This window comes from Tamandua tetradactyla, chromosome 24 (assembly GCF_023851605.1).
Source record: "Tamandua tetradactyla isolate mTamTet1 chromosome 24, mTamTet1.pri, whole genome shotgun sequence".
Lineage (NCBI taxonomy): Eukaryota > Metazoa > Chordata > Mammalia > Pilosa > Myrmecophagidae > Tamandua > Tamandua tetradactyla.
In genome coordinates, this window is record NC_135350.1 from 25,206,677 (window position 1) to 25,213,276 (window position 6,600).

The window sequence follows — 6,600 nt, forward strand, 5'->3', positions numbered from 1 at the left end:
AAGAAGAAAGATTTACTTCAGAGTCATAATCTCAAAACTGGAAGAAGTACATAAAGGAGAGCAAGGAGAAGGAAGGCAATGACACAGATTAGAACAAAGATAAAGAAAATAGAAAGCAAAAGACCTAGAGAGAGTCAATAAAACCAGAAATTGGTTCTTTGAAATGATAAAAAAAATGACAAAATTTTAGTGAGACTGACAAGATAAAAAGAGAGGATGCAAATAATGAAAAACAGAAATGAAAAAGGAGGCATTACTACTGACCCCACAGGAAAAAAAGGATTACAAAGTACACTATAAACAATTGTAAGCCAATAATTCAGATAACCTAGATGAAATGGACAAATTCTTAGAAATATGCAATCCACCTACACTGACTCAAGAATATATAAATGTTTTCAACAAACCAATTACTAGTAAGAGAGTGAATCAGTAATAAAGAAGCCTCACAATAAAGAAAAGTCCACAACCAAATAACACCAAGGGGAATTTTTATACTTAAATTAGACTTATCTCTAATTCTTCTCAATCTCCCCCCAAAATTGGCAAGATGGGAATACTCTGGTTCTTGTTTGCTAGCTGCCGGAATGCAATATACCAGGAATGGAATGGCTTTTTAAAAGGGGAATTTAATGAGTTGCACATTTCCAATTCTAAGGTTGAGAAAATGTCCCAATTAAAACAAGTCTATGGAAATGTCTAACCAAAGGCATCCAGGGAAAGATACCTTGGTTCAAAAAGGCCGATGAGGTTCAGGGTTTTTCTCCCAAGTGAGAAGGCACAAGGCAAACACAGTCAGAGTTTCTCTCTTATCTGGAAAGGTGTATGATAAACATAGGGTTCCTCTCTTATCTGGAAGGGCACACGGCGAACATGGCATCATCTGCTAGCTGCTTCTCCTGGCTTTCTGTTTCATGAAGCTCCCCAGGAAGCATTTTGCTTCTTCATCTCCAAAGGTCACTGGCTGGTGGACTCTGCTTCTCGTGACTATGTTGCTCTGCTCTGCTCTCTCTGAATCTCCCATTCTCCAAAATGTTTCCTCTTTTACAGGACTCCAATAAACCAATCAAGACCCACCCAAATGGGTGGAGACATGTTGTCACCTAATCCAGCTTAACAACTCTTGACTAAATCACATCATCCAGGGAGATGATCTGATTACAGTTTCAAACATACAGTATTGAATAGGGATTATTCTACCTTTATGAAATGGGATTTTGATTAAAATATGGATTTTATAGGGGGCATACATCCTTTCATACCAGCACAACTCTGTAATTAATTCTCTGATGTCACCACATCACCCTCATAGCAAAGTCAGATGAAGATTTTACAAGTAGAGTAGACTACTGATCAATACTGCTTATGAATATAGATGCAAAACTCCTCAACAAAATACCAGTAAACTGACTCTACCAGCATATCAAAAGAATTATACACTGTGAACTTGAGGGACTTGTCACTGGTATACAAGGTTGGTGCTACATGAGAAAATCTATTCATATAACACTTCATAATAACATAATGAAGGAAAAAAAAAACAAAACATGATCATCTCCATTGATGCATTAGACCAAATCCAGCACTGCTTCTTAAGTAAAAACACTTGGAAACTAGGAAAGGAAGGAAACATTCTCAACATGATAAAGGGCATATATGAAAATCCCACAGTTAATATCTTAGTTAATGGTGAAAGACTGAAAGTTTACTTTCTAAGATCAAGAATAAGACAGGGATGCCTAGTGCCACAATTGTTATTCAACATTGCATTGAAAGTTTCTGCAGAGAAATTAGGCAAGATAAAGAAATAAGAGGCATCCAAATTATAAGAAGGAAAACCTTCTGTACTTGCAAATGTCATCATTCTATAATCAGAAATCCTCAAAATCCATAACAAAATGCCAAGTTGGGAGGGGGGTGCAAGGGTAGCTCAGTGGTAGAATTCTCACCTGCCATGAGACCCAGTTTCAATTCCCAGCCTGTGCCCTAGCCCCCCCCAAAAATTCAGCAAATGTTGCTGCAATAACAGGATAGCCAAATGGAAAAAGAATGAAATGTTACCTCTACCATACACCAAAAAAAAAAACAAACAAACAAAAAACACCCAACTTTGAGTTAATAAATGAATTCATCAAACTGGAGAGGAGACATCAACATCCAAGCATCATTAGTGCTTATACACCTAAGTAATTAACAGTCTGAAGAAGAAATCAACTTACAATATCAACTAAAGAACTAAATATCAGAAAGAAATCTAATCAAGGATGCAAAGGACTTCTAAAACTATAAAATGCTTAAAACATAATTTTAAAAAAACCTTCCATGTACACTGCTTGGAAGACTAAATATTGTTAAAATGTCAGTCTTAAACTAACCAATTCATAGAGTCTACACAATCTGAAAAAAATTCGAACAGCCTTCTTTACTGAAATAAAAAAGCCAATATATTTTTATAAATATGGAAAGAATCCTAGTGTCCATCAATCAATGAATGGGGAAATAAAACGTGGTATATACATACAATGGAATGCTATTCAAACATAAAAAGAAGTGAAGTTCTAATACATGCAACAACTTTAAGACATCATGTTGAGTGAAAGAAACCAGATACAGAAAGACAAATGTGCTATGATCTTACTGATTTGAAATAATTAGAATAAATAATCTCATATTCAGAAGCTAGAAACTTACTTACCACAGGTCTAACTGGGGATATGGAAGGGGTTGTTAAACTTTATAGGGTTCTTATTTGGACTGGTGAAAATGTTTTGGTAATAGATGGTGGTGATGGTAGTGCATTATTGTCAATGAAATTAGCAACACTGAAATACATATGTGAATGTGAATCAAAGGGGAAATATTAGATTATCTATATGGTTAAGAATAAATATTTTTTAAAAATCCATAGAACTACACTACACAAACAGTGAACTCTAAGTTAAACCAAGGACTCTTGTTAATAATGAAGCATACTCTTAATAAGTACACTTATAAAAAAAAGTGCTATCGTCAATTGTAAAAAATGTTCCACACCAATGTAAGGTGTTAATACTAGGGTAGTATATGGGAATCCTATATTTTATTCATAACAGTTTAGTAGTTTGTGGGAATCCTATACTTTATGCATGATTGTTCTGTAAACTCACAACTTCTCTAACAAAGAAAAGAAAAGTCACAGAAGTTCTCAGTTGTCTTCCTCACTCATTCCTCACCTCTTTCACAACACTAGGTGTTGCAGCCTGAGCCCACAGTATGGGTCCTTGGCCCTGTTACAGAGGGAACAGAGTGGGTGGCCCCTGTGTGCATACTGGAGTGCATGCATGTCAATGCTACTCTATTAAGGGGATTTCTGAGAGGATGAGCTGGGGAATGTGTCTCAACTTGTCCCTCTGGTGTTTGACCAAAGGGCAGAGAAGCTGCTGGCAGACAGCTAGGACAGTGTGAGAAACAGGTAAGTTGAAAAAGCCTGGGTCAAAGGACTGCCTGCATTAAGTCACTGGAGAGAGCACTGAGGAAGAGGAGGAAGTCTATTCTAAAGGAGACCACCAGTCAAAACAGAGCCAGGTTTCAAAGGCAGGGAAGGGTGCTTTTTGCTTTTGTTTGTTTTGATTAGCTCCTGGCATTCAATAAAATTTCAGCCATATTCTTAGCTTGATACAAACTTAATGGATCACCCAGGTGTGAAAGGCCAGGAGCAATTAATCAGGCCCAAGCAGGGAAAGTCCCCACAACATTGGGGCGGAATGTCCCCAAGAGTTAAACAATAACCAATGTTAAGAAACTGAGAGAACAGGATGTGTTTTGGCAACAGCTAATGGCATTTTTCTGCTTCTATGATACATTTGCTTGCTAGCAACTACAAAACCATAACATGATTTTTGCCTTTATAAGTACACCTTGAAAACCTCTAGGTGCTGCTCTCTGAATCTTCCTTCTTGGAAGTTTCTGAGACATTTGCCAGCTGGCTAATAAAGACTCCAAATTGGCTTGCAGTTTTAAATTATGTGGTCTCTCTTTTGGTGCACCCCACAACACAGGGACTAAATCCCAAAGTTCACATTTTAAAGTATTACAATGTATAGTGTGCAACAAAAGACTACATGACAAAAAAAGAAACAGGAACTGATGGCCATCCTCAGGAACAAGATAAAAGTCCAGAATCTATCAATGGAGAGGACAAGTTTGGAGAAGATATGGAAAAATAGGAATGCATTTATATTTGGTGGGTATGTGAAATGATGCAGACACTCTGAAAGATTTAGGTGGTGCCTTAGAAAGTTGAGTATAGAATTATATGAACTGGCCTTCCACTTCTAGGTATATACTCAAAAGGTTTGAAAGCAAATATTCATAGCAACATTATTCACAATTGCTGAAGATGGAAGCTCCCCAATGCCCATCAGCCAAGAAAGGATAAGTAAAATGCTGCATATACATAAAATGAAATATTATTCAGCTGTAAAAAAGAATGAAGTTCTGATTCATGCAGTAACATGGATGAACCTTGAAGACATCATGCTGAGTGAAATAAACCAGACACAAAAGAACAAATACTGTATGACCTCACTAATATGACATAATTAGAATAAACAAATCCAGAGTGTAAGCATCTAGAATGTAGACTACTGGGGATAATGTGGGGTAAAGAATGAGGAGACATTGAGTACAATACAGAGTTTATAATCATATTGACTGTAAATTTTGGTAATGAATATTGTGAATGTAATTAACAGCACTGAATGTGAATGTAATCAAAAGGGGAAATATTATGTTGTATATATGTTACTAGAATAAAACTTTTAAAAAACGTAGGAGTTGTCCAGACTCAGTTGTATGTGAAATTTTTCACCTTCTGCCCTGCTATGTGCAAAGTTGATTCCTCTTCTGTCCAGCTGTGCCAGGTGAATTGACAAAGCAGTGGTTATAGAGATGCCTAGTCCCCTGCTGATCAGGTAGGAATTTGTGAGACAGTGTTACAGACTGCTGAACCGGGCCCCAGAAATGTTACACAGCTTTGTGGAAAAAAGACTCTTCTTATGATAGACTGTCCACATCGCTATGGACAGAAAGAAATCTGCAGGAAGTAGTGGTCACTGAAACTTACCAACTACCAAACTCAGGTTCACCACATTGGTGCTCATGCCATTCTAATGATGGTGTGGTGGCCCTGGAGATGGAACTGCTCTCTGAGAACAACAAGGCTTTTAGGCATTTCATGCAGACTTTTACCCTTGTCCTGAGTGCTCTGTGGCTAATAAGGTCTACGTTCACAATGATATCTTTATCATTGGGATAAGATGTGGTCTTTGGTGGCTTTGTTACTGAGTCAGGAGGAGGCTGAGGAAGAAGTGAAGGAACCTGCAGAAAGACAGCAGATTTTAGAAGTGGTAACTGATGATTTTGGAAGTCTCTATGCTCAGGGTCTCAGCAATAATTTCAAAGAACATTTAGAGGAACCTGGTTTTGAACCAAAGCCTGATTCTGAACCAGAACCAGAATAAAAGCCCATATCTTAAATTCAAGAGGAAAAGTGAAACCGTATTTGAAGAAACAGCTCATGAGGATGCTCAAAAGAAGTTTTCACCAGTACCTACCACCACAACTCAGACTATACAGGAAGACTGAGGACATTTTCTTGTGCATCTGAGACCATTAAGAATCTAATACCCAGTGAAGCTGTTCCAATTACAGGGATACCACCTCATGTTGTGCAGCTTTCACAATTTTGTTCAGAGGCTAAGCCTGAATCTCATAGTATACCACAGAGGACTCATGGGATCAAAGTGTGTGAGAACAATGAGTAAATATTCCTCCACAAAGGGTACATAGGCCAATCCACGAAGCTGGTGAGCAAGGGGTTGTTGAACTCTGAAGAACTGTGAGACACTCTGATAGTTACCAGCACTTCAGTGGCAACCTGTCTCATGAGGTGGACAAATCAAAATTTAAAGGGAATTTTAAATTTAAAAATTTCAAAACTGTGGGAATGTGGTGGAGCTGTGCATCAACAGCTATGAGAAATTGCCTAATATTGGTTTTGGTGTGTGTGATGACTCTGAACCTGTTTAAAAGGTCCTCAGCCACAGGCCCATCATGTTCAGAGATGAGGTTCTTCTGAATGTGGAAGAGAAGACAGGAGCAGGCAGGGAAGGGGCGAGTCACGAAAATCACCTGAAGAGAAATAGAAGTCCTTGAAGTGGGACAGGCAGTGGAATGATAGCTCCCCCAAATGGAGGCATAGTGTAGAAACCAGGATTTGTAGTTGGAAGGGGGGGTTGCTGCAAGGCAGTGATTTACTCTTTGCTAATCTTCATGACCCTTTACAAACCCTAGGTCCTACAGAACAGTGAATTTCTTCAACCAGACTGTGGTATCTTAGAGTTTTACCCTAGTCTGTAATAAAATCCTTACATTTGTACAGCTGTACTCCTTTTTGTATGATAGCCATATGGCAAAATTTTTATTTTGTTATGGTTCTCTTTTTTTTCTTATTTTTTATTTTTGGCATGGGCAGGCACCAGGAATTGAACCTGGGTCTCCAGCATGGCAGGTGGGAACTCTGCCACTGCACCACTATTGCTTGCCCTGTAATGGTTCTTT

The 6,600-nt window shown here is 38.2% G+C and overlaps 1 pseudogene; it reads left to right on the forward strand.

Moving 5' to 3' along the window:
• Positions 1 to 4,634: 4,634 nt before the first annotated feature.
• Positions 4,635 to 6,195, forward strand: LOC143668599 (ras GTPase-activating protein-binding protein 1 pseudogene; annotated as a pseudogene).
• The last annotated feature ends 405 nt before the right edge of the window (positions 6,196 to 6,600 follow it).